This window comes from Lactuca virosa, chromosome 1 (assembly GCF_052849685.1).
Source record: "Lactuca virosa cultivar CGN04683 chromosome 1, Lactuca_virosa_CGN04683_v6, whole genome shotgun sequence".
NCBI classification, from domain to species: Eukaryota; Viridiplantae; Streptophyta; class Magnoliopsida; order Asterales; family Asteraceae; genus Lactuca; species Lactuca virosa.
The window spans coordinates 264,265,038-264,274,405 of NC_136426.1; the positions used below are offsets into that span (position 1 = coordinate 264,265,038).

At 46.9% G+C, this 9,368-nt stretch overlaps 27 non-coding genes across 27 annotated transcripts; all 27 read left to right on the forward strand.

Moving 5' to 3' along the window:
• The first annotated feature begins 110 nt into the window (after nt 1–110).
• LOC145148083 (5S ribosomal RNA) lies at nt 111–228 on the forward strand. Its single transcript, XR_013728983.1, has one exon. It is a non-coding gene; the product is annotated as a 5S ribosomal RNA (ribosomal RNA).
• Nucleotides 229–458: 230 nt separating this feature from the next.
• On the forward strand, nt 459–577 carry LOC145144361 (5S ribosomal RNA). The gene has a single exon (XR_013725371.1). It is a non-coding gene; the product is annotated as a 5S ribosomal RNA (ribosomal RNA).
• Nucleotides 578–807: 230 nt separating this feature from the next.
• LOC145155189 (5S ribosomal RNA) lies at nt 808–926 on the forward strand. Its single transcript, XR_013735642.1, has one exon. It is a non-coding gene; the product is annotated as a 5S ribosomal RNA (ribosomal RNA).
• A 230-nt stretch (nt 927–1,156) lies between these two features.
• On the forward strand, nt 1,157–1,274 carry LOC145149978 (5S ribosomal RNA). Its single transcript, XR_013730812.1, has one exon. It is a non-coding gene; the product is annotated as a 5S ribosomal RNA (ribosomal RNA).
• A 229-nt stretch (nt 1,275–1,503) lies between these two features.
• On the forward strand, nt 1,504–1,622 carry LOC145144955 (5S ribosomal RNA). The gene has a single exon (XR_013725952.1). It is a non-coding gene; the product is annotated as a 5S ribosomal RNA (ribosomal RNA).
• A 230-nt stretch (nt 1,623–1,852) lies between these two features.
• On the forward strand, nt 1,853–1,971 carry LOC145145756 (5S ribosomal RNA). The gene has a single exon (XR_013726714.1). It is a non-coding gene; the product is annotated as a 5S ribosomal RNA (ribosomal RNA).
• A 229-nt stretch (nt 1,972–2,200) lies between these two features.
• LOC145145927 (5S ribosomal RNA) lies at nt 2,201–2,319 on the forward strand. Its single transcript, XR_013726878.1, has one exon. It is a non-coding gene; the product is annotated as a 5S ribosomal RNA (ribosomal RNA).
• A 229-nt stretch (nt 2,320–2,548) lies between these two features.
• Nucleotides 2,549–2,667, forward strand: LOC145144932 (5S ribosomal RNA). Its single transcript, XR_013725931.1, has one exon. It is a non-coding gene; the product is annotated as a 5S ribosomal RNA (ribosomal RNA).
• Nucleotides 2,668–2,897: 230 nt separating this feature from the next.
• Nucleotides 2,898–3,016, forward strand: LOC145152321 (5S ribosomal RNA). Its single transcript, XR_013732844.1, has one exon. It is a non-coding gene; the product is annotated as a 5S ribosomal RNA (ribosomal RNA).
• Nucleotides 3,017–3,239: 223 nt separating this feature from the next.
• On the forward strand, nt 3,240–3,358 carry LOC145139364 (5S ribosomal RNA). Its single transcript, XR_013721891.1, has one exon. It is a non-coding gene; the product is annotated as a 5S ribosomal RNA (ribosomal RNA).
• Nucleotides 3,359–3,586: 228 nt separating this feature from the next.
• On the forward strand, nt 3,587–3,705 carry LOC145152509 (5S ribosomal RNA). Its single transcript, XR_013733041.1, has one exon. It is a non-coding gene; the product is annotated as a 5S ribosomal RNA (ribosomal RNA).
• Nucleotides 3,706–3,937: 232 nt separating this feature from the next.
• On the forward strand, nt 3,938–4,056 carry LOC145139848 (5S ribosomal RNA). Its single transcript, XR_013722015.1, has one exon. It is a non-coding gene; the product is annotated as a 5S ribosomal RNA (ribosomal RNA).
• Nucleotides 4,057–4,286: 230 nt separating this feature from the next.
• Nucleotides 4,287–4,405, forward strand: LOC145152510 (5S ribosomal RNA). The gene has a single exon (XR_013733042.1). It is a non-coding gene; the product is annotated as a 5S ribosomal RNA (ribosomal RNA).
• Nucleotides 4,406–4,636: 231 nt separating this feature from the next.
• Nucleotides 4,637–4,754, forward strand: LOC145150534 (5S ribosomal RNA). Its single transcript, XR_013731354.1, has one exon. It is a non-coding gene; the product is annotated as a 5S ribosomal RNA (ribosomal RNA).
• Nucleotides 4,755–4,985: 231 nt separating this feature from the next.
• Nucleotides 4,986–5,104, forward strand: LOC145148102 (5S ribosomal RNA). The gene has a single exon (XR_013729001.1). It is a non-coding gene; the product is annotated as a 5S ribosomal RNA (ribosomal RNA).
• A 231-nt stretch (nt 5,105–5,335) lies between these two features.
• LOC145139533 (5S ribosomal RNA) lies at nt 5,336–5,454 on the forward strand. The gene has a single exon (XR_013721934.1). It is a non-coding gene; the product is annotated as a 5S ribosomal RNA (ribosomal RNA).
• A 232-nt stretch (nt 5,455–5,686) lies between these two features.
• Nucleotides 5,687–5,805, forward strand: LOC145137461 (5S ribosomal RNA). The gene has a single exon (XR_013721078.1). It is a non-coding gene; the product is annotated as a 5S ribosomal RNA (ribosomal RNA).
• Nucleotides 5,806–6,035: 230 nt separating this feature from the next.
• Nucleotides 6,036–6,154, forward strand: LOC145144127 (5S ribosomal RNA). The gene has a single exon (XR_013725144.1). It is a non-coding gene; the product is annotated as a 5S ribosomal RNA (ribosomal RNA).
• A 232-nt stretch (nt 6,155–6,386) lies between these two features.
• Nucleotides 6,387–6,505, forward strand: LOC145148766 (5S ribosomal RNA). The gene has a single exon (XR_013729636.1). It is a non-coding gene; the product is annotated as a 5S ribosomal RNA (ribosomal RNA).
• Nucleotides 6,506–6,733: 228 nt separating this feature from the next.
• Nucleotides 6,734–6,852, forward strand: LOC145154586 (5S ribosomal RNA). Its single transcript, XR_013735055.1, has one exon. It is a non-coding gene; the product is annotated as a 5S ribosomal RNA (ribosomal RNA).
• Nucleotides 6,853–7,083: 231 nt separating this feature from the next.
• LOC145150032 (5S ribosomal RNA) lies at nt 7,084–7,201 on the forward strand. Its single transcript, XR_013730863.1, has one exon. It is a non-coding gene; the product is annotated as a 5S ribosomal RNA (ribosomal RNA).
• Nucleotides 7,202–7,430: 229 nt separating this feature from the next.
• On the forward strand, nt 7,431–7,549 carry LOC145152323 (5S ribosomal RNA). Its single transcript, XR_013732846.1, has one exon. It is a non-coding gene; the product is annotated as a 5S ribosomal RNA (ribosomal RNA).
• Nucleotides 7,550–7,779: 230 nt separating this feature from the next.
• Nucleotides 7,780–7,897, forward strand: LOC145149979 (5S ribosomal RNA). The gene has a single exon (XR_013730813.1). It is a non-coding gene; the product is annotated as a 5S ribosomal RNA (ribosomal RNA).
• Nucleotides 7,898–8,127: 230 nt separating this feature from the next.
• LOC145153800 (5S ribosomal RNA) lies at nt 8,128–8,246 on the forward strand. Its single transcript, XR_013734291.1, has one exon. It is a non-coding gene; the product is annotated as a 5S ribosomal RNA (ribosomal RNA).
• A 229-nt stretch (nt 8,247–8,475) lies between these two features.
• LOC145146108 (5S ribosomal RNA) lies at nt 8,476–8,594 on the forward strand. The gene has a single exon (XR_013727060.1). It is a non-coding gene; the product is annotated as a 5S ribosomal RNA (ribosomal RNA).
• Nucleotides 8,595–8,825: 231 nt separating this feature from the next.
• LOC145152324 (5S ribosomal RNA) lies at nt 8,826–8,944 on the forward strand. The gene has a single exon (XR_013732847.1). It is a non-coding gene; the product is annotated as a 5S ribosomal RNA (ribosomal RNA).
• A 220-nt stretch (nt 8,945–9,164) lies between these two features.
• Nucleotides 9,165–9,283, forward strand: LOC145155672 (5S ribosomal RNA). Its single transcript, XR_013736101.1, has one exon. It is a non-coding gene; the product is annotated as a 5S ribosomal RNA (ribosomal RNA).
• The last annotated feature ends 85 nt before the right edge of the window (nt 9,284–9,368 follow it).

Genomic DNA, 9,368 nt, shown 5'->3' on the forward strand with positions numbered 1-9,368 from the left:
ATTTTTGGAACGGAGCCGATCGGTCACGTGGGTCCCACGCCTCGCGTACGAAAACAAAGGAGGTTCTGCGTCTTATAAGACATAAAAGCAATAAGCATGGATAGTATTTCGGGTGCGATCATACCAGCACTAATGCACCGGATCCCATCAGAACTCCTTAGTTAAGCGTGCTTGGGCGAGAGTAGTACTAGGATGGGTGACCCCTGGGAAGTCCTCGTGTTGCACCCCCCTTTTTCGTTGCCCGTTTGCGTTTTTTTTAGATTTTACGTGCTGTTTTTTTTTGTTTTTTTTTCTTTCTTGCTATTTCTATGCTCGGGTGGCCTCCGCTTCATGGTTCATGGTTTTCGTATTTTTGGAACGGAGCCGATCGGTCGCGTGGGTCCCACGCCTCGCGTACGAAAACAAAGGAGGTTCTGCGTCTTTTAAGACATAAAAGCAATAAGCATGGATAGTATTTCGGGTGCGATCATACCAGCACTAATGCACCGGATCCCATCAGAACTCCGCAGTTAAGCGTGCTTGGGCGAGAGTAGTACTAGGATGGGTGACCCCCTGCGAAGTCCTCGTGTTGTACCCCCCTTTTTCGTTGCCCGTTTGCGTTTTTTTAGATTTTACGTGCGGTTTTTTTTTTGTTTTTTTTTCTTTCTTGCTGTTTCTATGCTCGGGTGGCATCCGTTTCATGATTGATGGTTTTCGTATTTTTGCAACGGAGCCGATCGGTCACGTGGGTCCCACGCCTCGCGTACGAAAACAAAGGAGGTTCTGCGTATTTTAAGACATAAAAGCAATAAGCATGGATAGTATTTCAGGTGCGATCATACCAGCACTAATGCACCGGATCCCATCAGAACTCCGCAGTTAAGCGTGCTTGGGCGAGAGTAGTACTAGGATGGGTGACCCCCTGGGAAGTCCTCGTGTTGCACCCCCCTTTTTCGTTTGCCCGTTTGCGTTTTTTTAGATTTTACGTGCGTTTTTTTTTTTGTTTTTTTTCTTTCTTGCTGTTTGTATGCTCGGGTGGCCTCCGCTTCATGGTTCATGGTTTTCGTATTTTTGGAACGGAGCCGATCGGTCACGTGGGTCCCACGCCTCGCGTACGAAAACAAAGGAGGTTCTGCGTCTTATAAGACATAAAAGCAATAAGCATGGATAGTATTTCGGGTGCGATCATACCAGCACTAATGCACCGGATCCCATCAGAACTCCTTAGTTAAGCGTGCTTGGGCGAGAGTAGTACTAGGATGGGTCACCCCTCGGAAGTCCTCGTGTTGCACCCCCCTTTTTCGTTGCCTGTTTGCGTTTTTTTAGATTTTACGTGCGGTTTTATTTTGTTTTTTTTTCTTTTTTGCTATTTCTATGCTCGGGTGGCCTCTGCTTCATGGTTCATGGTTTTCGTATTTTTGGAACGGAGCCGATCGGTCACGTGGGTCCCACGCCTCGCGTACGAAAACAAAGGAGGTTCTGCGTCTTTTAAGACATAAAAGCAATAAGCATGGATAATATTTCGGGTGCGATCATACCAGCACTAATGCACCGGATCCCATCAGAACTCCGCAGTTAAGCGTGCTTGGGCGAGAGTAGTACTAGGATGGGTGACCCCCTGGGAAGTCCTCGTGTTCCACCCCCCTTTTTCGTTGCCCGTTTGCGTTTTTTTTAGATTTTACATGCTGTTTTTTTTTGTTTTTTTTTCTTTCTTGCTATTTCTATGCTCGGGTGGCCTCCGCTTCATGGTTCATGGTTTTCGTATTTTTGGAACGGAGCCGATCGGTCACGTGGGTCCCACGCCTCGCGTACGAAAACAAAGGAGGTTCTGCGTCTTTTAAGACAAAAAAGCAATAAGCATGGATAGTATTTCGGGTGCGATCATACCAGCACTAATGCACCGGATCCCATCAGAACTCCGCAGTTAAGTGTGTTTGGGCGAGAGTAGTACTAGGATGGGTGACCCCCTGCGAAGTCCTCGTGTTGCACCCCTTTTTTCGTTGCCCGTTTGCGTTTTTTTAGATTTTACGTGCGGTTTTTTTTTTGTTTTTTTTTCTTTCTTGCTATTTCTATGCTCGGGTGGCCTCCGCTTCATCGTTCATGGTTTTCGTATTTTTGGAACGGAGCCGATCGGTCTCGTGGGTCCCACGCCTCGCGTACGAAAACAAAGGAGGTTCTGCGTATTTTAAGACATAAAAGCAATAAGCATGGATAGTATTTCGGGTGCGATCATACCAGCACTAATGCACCGGATCTCATCAGAACTCCGCAGTGAAGCGTGCTTGGGCGAGAGTAGTACTAGGATGGGTGACCCCCTGGGAAGTCCTCGTGTTGTACCCCCCTTTTTCGTTGCCCGTTTGCGTTTTTTTAGATTTTACGTGCGGTTTTTTTTTGTTTTTTTTTCTTTCTTGGTGTTTCTATGCTCGGGTGGCATCCGTTTCATGTTTGATGGTTTTCGTATTTTTGGAACGGAGCCGATCGGTCACGTGGGTCCCACGCCTCGCGTACGAAAACAAAGGAGGTTCTGCGTCTTTTAAGACATAAAAGCAATAAACATGGATAGTATTTCGGGTGCGATCATACCAGCACTAATGCACCGGATCCCATTAGAACTCCTTAGTTAAGCGTGCTTGGGCGAGAGTAGTACTAGGATGGGTGACCCCCTGGGAAGTCCTCGTGTTGCACCCCCCCTTTTTCGTTGCCCGTTTGCGTTTTTTTAGATTTTACGTGCGGTTTTTTTTTGTTTTTTTTTGTTTTTCGCTATTTCTATGCTCGGGTGGCCTCCGCTTCATGGTTCATGGTTTTCGTTTTTTTGGAACGGAGCCGATCGGTCACGTGGGTCCCACGCCTCGCGTACGAAAACAATGGAGGTTCTGCGTCTTTTAAGACAGAAAAGCAATAAGCATGGATAGTATTTCGGGTGCGATCATACCAGCACTAATGCACCGGATCCCATCAGAACTCCGCAGTTAAGCGTGCTTGGGCGAGAGTAGTACTAGGATGGGTGACCCCCTGGGAAGTCCTCGTGTTGCACCCCCTTTTTCGTTGCCCGTTTGCGTTTTTTTTAGATTTTACGTGCGGTTTTTTTTTTTTTCTTTCTTGCTATTTCTATGCTCGGGTGGCATCCGTTTCATGGTTCATGGTTTTCGTATTTTTGGAATGGAGCCGATCGGTCACGTGGGTCCCACGCCTCGCGTACGAAAACAAAGGAGGTTCTGCGTGTTTTAAGACATAAAAGCAATAAGCATGGATAGTATTTCGGGTGCGAGCATACCAGCACTAATGCACCGGATCCCATTAGAACTCCGCAGTTAAGCGTGCTTGGGCGAGAGTAGTACTAGGATGGGTGACCCCCTGGGAAGTCCTCGTGTTGCACCCCCCTTTTTCGTTGCCCGTTTGCGTTTTTTTAGATTTTACGTGCGGTTTTTTTTTGTTTTTTTTCTTTCTTGCTATTTCTATGCTCGGGTGGCCTCCGCTTCATGGTTCATGGTTTTCGTATTTTTGCAACGGAGCCGATCGGTCACGTGGGTCCCACGCCTCGCGTACGAAAACAAAGGAGGTTCTGCGTCTTTTAACACATAAAAGCAATAAGCATGGATAATATTTCGGGTGCGATCATACCGGCACTAATGCACCGGATCCCATCAGAACTCCGCAGTTAAGCGTGCTTGGGCGAGAGTAGTACTAGGATGGGTGACCCCCTGGGAAGTCCTCGTGTTGCACCCCCCTTTTTCGTTTGCCCGTTTGCGTTTTTTTAGATTTTACGTGCGGTTTTTTTTTTTGTTTTTTTTTCTTTCTTGCTATTTCTATGCTCGGGTGGCCTCCGTTTCATGGTTGATGGTTTTCGTATTTTTGGAACAGCGCCGATCGGTCACGTGGGTCCCACGCCTCGCGTACGAAAACAAAGGAGGTTCTGCGTCTTTTAAGACATAAAAGCAATAAGCATGGATAGTATTTCGGGTGCGATCATACCAGCACTAATGCATCGGATCCCATTAGAACTCCGCAGTTAAGCGTGCTTGGGCGAGAGTAGTACTAGGATGGGTGACCCCCTGGGAAGTCCTCGTGTTGCACCCCCCTTTTTCGTTGCCCGTTTGCGTTTTTTTAGATTTTACGTGCGGTTTTTTTTTTGTTTTTTTTTCTTTCTTGCTATTTCTATGCTCGGGTGGCCTCCGCTTCATGGTTCATGGTTTTCGTATTTTTGCAACGGAGCCGATCGGTCACGTGGGTCCCACGCCTCGCGTACGAAAACAAAGGAGGTTCTGCGTCTTTTAAGACATAAAAGCAATAAGCATGGATAATATTTCGGGTGCGATCATACCGGCACTAATGCACCGGATCCCATCAGAACTCCGCAGTTAAGCGTGCTTGGGCGAGAGTAGTACTAGGATGGGTGACCCCCTGGGAAGTCCTCGTGTTGCACCCCCCTTTTTCGTTTGCCCGTTTGCGTTTTTTTAGATTTTACGTGCGATTTTTTTTTGTTTTTTTTTTCTTTCTTGCTATTTCTATGCTCGGGTGGCCTCCGTTTCATGGTTGATGGTTTTCGTATTTTTGGAACGGCGCCGATCGGTCACGTGGGTCCCACGCCTCGCGTACGAAAACAAAGGAGGTTCTGCGTCTTTTAAGACATAAAAGCAATAAGCATGGATAGTATTTCGGGTGCGATCATACCAGCACTAATGCACCAGATCCCATCATAACTCCGCAGTTAAGCGTGCTTGGGCGAGAGTAGTACTAGGATGGGTGACCCCTGTGAAGTCCTCGTGTTGCACCCCCCTTTTTCGTTGCCTGTTTGCGTTTTTTTAGATTTTACGTGCGGTTTTTTTTTTGTTTTTTTTTTCTTTCTTGCTATTTCTATGCTCGGGTGGCCTCCGTTTCATGGTTGATGGTTTTCGTATTTTTGGAACGGCGCCGATCGGTCACGTGGGTCCCACGCCTCGCGTACGAAAACAAATGAGGTTCTGCGTCTTTTAAGACATAAAAGCAATAAGCATGGATAGTATTTCGGGTGCGATCATACCAGCACTAATGCACCGGATCCCATTAGAACTCCGCAGTTAAGCGTGCTTGGGCGAGAGTAGTACTAGGATGGGTGACCCCCTTGGAAGTCCTCGTGTTCCACCCCCCTTTTTCGTTGTCCGTTTGCGTTTTTTTTAGATTTTACGTGCTGTTTTTTTTTTGTTTTTTTTTCTTTCTTGCTATTTCTATGCTCGGGTGGCCTCCGCTTCATGGTTCATGGTTTTCGTATTTTTGGAACGGAGCCGATCGGTCACGTGGGTCCCACGCCTCGCGTACGAAAACAAAGGAGGTTCTGCGTCTTTTAAGACATAAAAGCAATAAGCATGGATAGTATTTCGGGTGCGATCATACCAGCACTAATGCACCGGATCTCATCAGAACTCCGCAGTTAAGCGTGCTTGGGCGAGAGTAGTACTAGGATGGGTGACCCCCTAGGAAGTCCTCGTGTTGCACCCCTTTTTTCGTTGCCCGTTTGCGTTTTTTTAGATTTTACGTGCGGTTTTTTTTTTTTGTTTTTTTTTTCTTTCTTGCTATTTCTATGCTCGGGTGGCCTCCGCTTCATCGTTCATGGTTTTCGTATTTTTGGAACGGAGCCGATCGGTCTCGTGGGTCCCACGCCTCGCGTACGAAAACAAAGGAGGTTCTGCGTCTTTTAAGACATAAAAGCAATAAGCATGGATAATATTTCGGGTGCGATCATACCAGCACTAATGCACCGGATCCCATCAGAACTCCGCAGTTAAGCGTGCTTGGGCGAAAGTAGTACTAGGATGGGTGACCCCCTGGGAAGTCCTCGTGTTGCACCCCCCTTTTTCGTTGCCCGTTTGCGTTTTTTTAGATTTTACGTGCGGTTTTTTTTTTGTTTTTTTTTCTTTCTTGCTGTTTCTATGCTCGGGTGGCATCCGTTTCATGATTGATGGTTTTCGTATTTTTGCAACGGAGCCGATCGGTCACGTGGGTCCCACGCCTCGCGTACGAAAACAAAGGAGGTTCTGCGTCTTTTATGACATAAAAGCAATAATCATGAATAGTATTTCGGGTGCGATCATACCAGCACTAATGCACCGGATCCCATCAGAACTCCGCAGTTAAGCGTGCGTGGGCGAGAGTAGTACTAGGATGGGTGACCCCCTTGGAAGTCCTCGTGTTGCACCCCCCTTTTTCGTTGCCCGTTTGCGTTTTTTTTAGATTTTACGTGCTGTTTTTTTTTTGTTTTTTTTTTCTTTCTTGCTATTTCTATGCTCGGGTGGCCTCCGCTTCATGGTTCATGGTTTTCGTATTTTTGGAACGGAGCCGATCGGTCACGTGGGTCCCACGCCTCGCGTACGAAAACAAAGGAGGTTCTGCGTCTTTTAAGACATAAAAGCAATAAGCATGGATAGTATTTCGGGTGCGATCATACCAGCACTAATGCATTGGATCCCATCAGAACTCTGCAGTTAAGCGTGCTTGGGCGAGAGTAGTACTAGGATGGGTGACCCCCTGGGAAGTCCTCGTGTTGTACCCCCCTTTTTCGTTGCCCGTTTGCGTTTTTTTAGATTTTACGTGCGGTTTTTTTTGTTTTTTTTTCTTTCTTGCTATTTCTATGCTCGGGTGGCCTCCGCTTCATGGTTCATGGTTTTCGTATTTTTGCAACGAAGCCGATCGGTCACGTGGGTCCCACGCCTCGCGTACGAAAACAAAGGAGGTTCTGCGTTTTTTAAGACATAAAAGCAATAAGCATGGATAATATTTCGGGTGCGATCATACCGGCACTAATGCACCGGATCCCATCAGAACTCCGCAGTTAAGCGTGCTTGGGCGAGAGCAGTACTAGGATGGGTGACCCCCTGGGAAGTCCTCGTGTTGCACCCCCCTTTTTCGTTTGCCCGTTTGCGTTTTTTTAGATTTTACGTGCGGTTTTTTTTTTGTTTTTTTTTCTTTCTTGCTATTTCTATGCTCGGGTGGCCTCCGTTTCATGGTTGATGGTTTTCGTATTTTTGGAACGGCGCCGATCGGTCACGTGGGTCCCACGCCTCGCGTACGAAAACAAAGGAGGTTCTGCGTCTTTTAAGACATAAAAGCAATAAGCATGGATAGTATTTCGGGTGCGATCATACCAGCACTAATGCACCAGATCCCATCATAACTCCGCAGTTAAGCGTGCTTGGGCGAGAGTAGTACTAGGATGGGTGACCCCTGGGAAGTCCTCGTGTTGCACCCCCCTTTTTCGTTGCCTGTTTGCGTTTTTTTAGATTTTACGTGCGTTTTTTTTTTGTTTTTTTTTCTTTCTTGCTATTTCTATGCTCGGGTGGCATCCGTTTCATGGTTCATGGTTTTCGTATTTTTGGAACGGAGACGATCGGTCACGTGGGTCCCACGCCTCGCGTACGAAAACAAAGGAGGTTCTGCGTCTTTTAAGACATAAAAGCAATAAGCATGGATAGTATTTCGGGTGCGATCATACCAGCACTAATGCACCGGATCCCATCAGAACTCCGCAGTTAAGCGTGCTTGGGCGAGAGTAGTACTAGGATGGGTGACCCCCTGGGAAGTCCTCGTGTTGCACCCCCCTTTTTCGTTTGTCCGTTTGCGTTTTTTTAGATTTTACGTGCATTTTTTTTTTTGTTTTTTTTCTTTCTTGCTGTTTGTATGCTCGGGTGGCCTCCGCTTCATGGTTCATGGTTTTCGTATTTTTGGAACGGAGCCGATCGGTCACGTGGGTCCCACGCCTCGCGTACGAAAACAAAGGAGGTTCTGCGTCTTTTAAGACATAAAAGCAATAAGCATGGATAGTATTTCGGGTGCGATCATACCAGCACTAATGCACCGGATCCCATCAGAACTCCTTAGTTAAGCGTGCTTGGGCGAGAGTAGTACTAGGATGGGTCACCCCTCGGAAGTCCTCGTGTTGCACCCCCCTTTTTCGTTGCCTGTTTGCGTTTTTTTAGATTTTACGTGCGGTTTTTTTTTTGGTTTTTTTTCTTTTTTGCTATTTCTATGCTCGGGTGGCCTCCGCTTCATGGTTCATGGTTTTCGTATTTTTGGAACGGAGCCGATCGGTCACGTGGGTCCCACGCCTCGCGTACGAAAACAAAGGAGGTTCTGCGTCTTTTAAGACATAAAAGCAATAAGCATGGATAATATTTCGGGTGCGATCATACCAGCACTAATGCACCGGATCCCATCAGAACTCCGCAGTTAAGCGTGCTTGGGCGAGAGTAGTACTAGGATGGGTGACCCCCTGGGAAGTCCTCGTGTTGCACCCATTTTTTCGTTGCTCGTTTGCGTTTTTTTAGATTTTACGTGCGGTTTTTTTTTGTTTTTTTTTTCTTTCTTGCTATTTCTATGCTCGGGTGGCCTCCGCTTCATCGTTCATGGTTTTCGTATTTTTGGAACGGAGCCGATCGGTCTTGTGGGTCCCACGCCTCGCGTACGAAAACAAAGGAGGTTCTGCGTCTTTTAAGACATAAAAGCAATAAGCATGGATAATATTTCGGGTGCGATCATACCATTACTAATGCACCGGATCCCATCAGAACTCCGCAGTTAAGCGTGCTTGGGCGAGAGTAGTACTAGGATGGGTGACCCCCTGGGAAGTCCTCGTGTTGCACCCCCCTTTTTCGTTGCCCGTTTGCGTTTTTTTAGATTTTACGTGCGGTTTTTTTTTTGTTTTTTTTTTCTTTCTTGCTGTTTCTATGCTCGGGTGGCATCCGTTTCATGGTTGATGGTTTTCGTATTTTTGCAACGGAGCCGATCGGTCACGTGGGTCCCACGCCTCGCGTACGAAAACAAAGGAGGTTCTGCGTCTTTTAAGACATAAAAGCAATAATCATGAATAGTATTTTGGGTGCGATCATACCAGCACTAATGCACCGGATCCCATCAGAACTCCGCAGTTAAGCGTGCTTGGGCGAGAGTAGTACTAGGATGGGTGACCCCCTGGGAAGTCCTCGTGTTGCACCCCCCTTTTTCGTTGCCCGTTTGCGATTTTTTTAGATTTTACGTGCTGTTTTTTTTTCTTTCTTGCTATTTCTATGCTCGGGTGGCCTCCGCTTCATGGTTCATGGTTTTCGTATTTTTGGAACGGAGCCGATCGGTCACGTGGGTCCCACGCCTCGCGTACGAAAACAAAGGAGGTTCTGCGTCTTTTAAGACATAAAAGCAATAAGCATAGATAGTCTTTCGGGTGCGATCATACCAGCACTAATGCACCGGATCCCATCAGAACTCCGCAGTTAAGCGTGCTTGGGCGAGAGTAGTACTAGGATGGGTGACCCCCTGGGAAGTCCTCGTGTTGTACCCCCCTTTTTCGTTGCCCGTTTGCGTTTTTTTAGATTTTACGTGCGGTTTTTTTTTTGTTTTTTTTTCTTTCTTGCTGTTTCTATGCT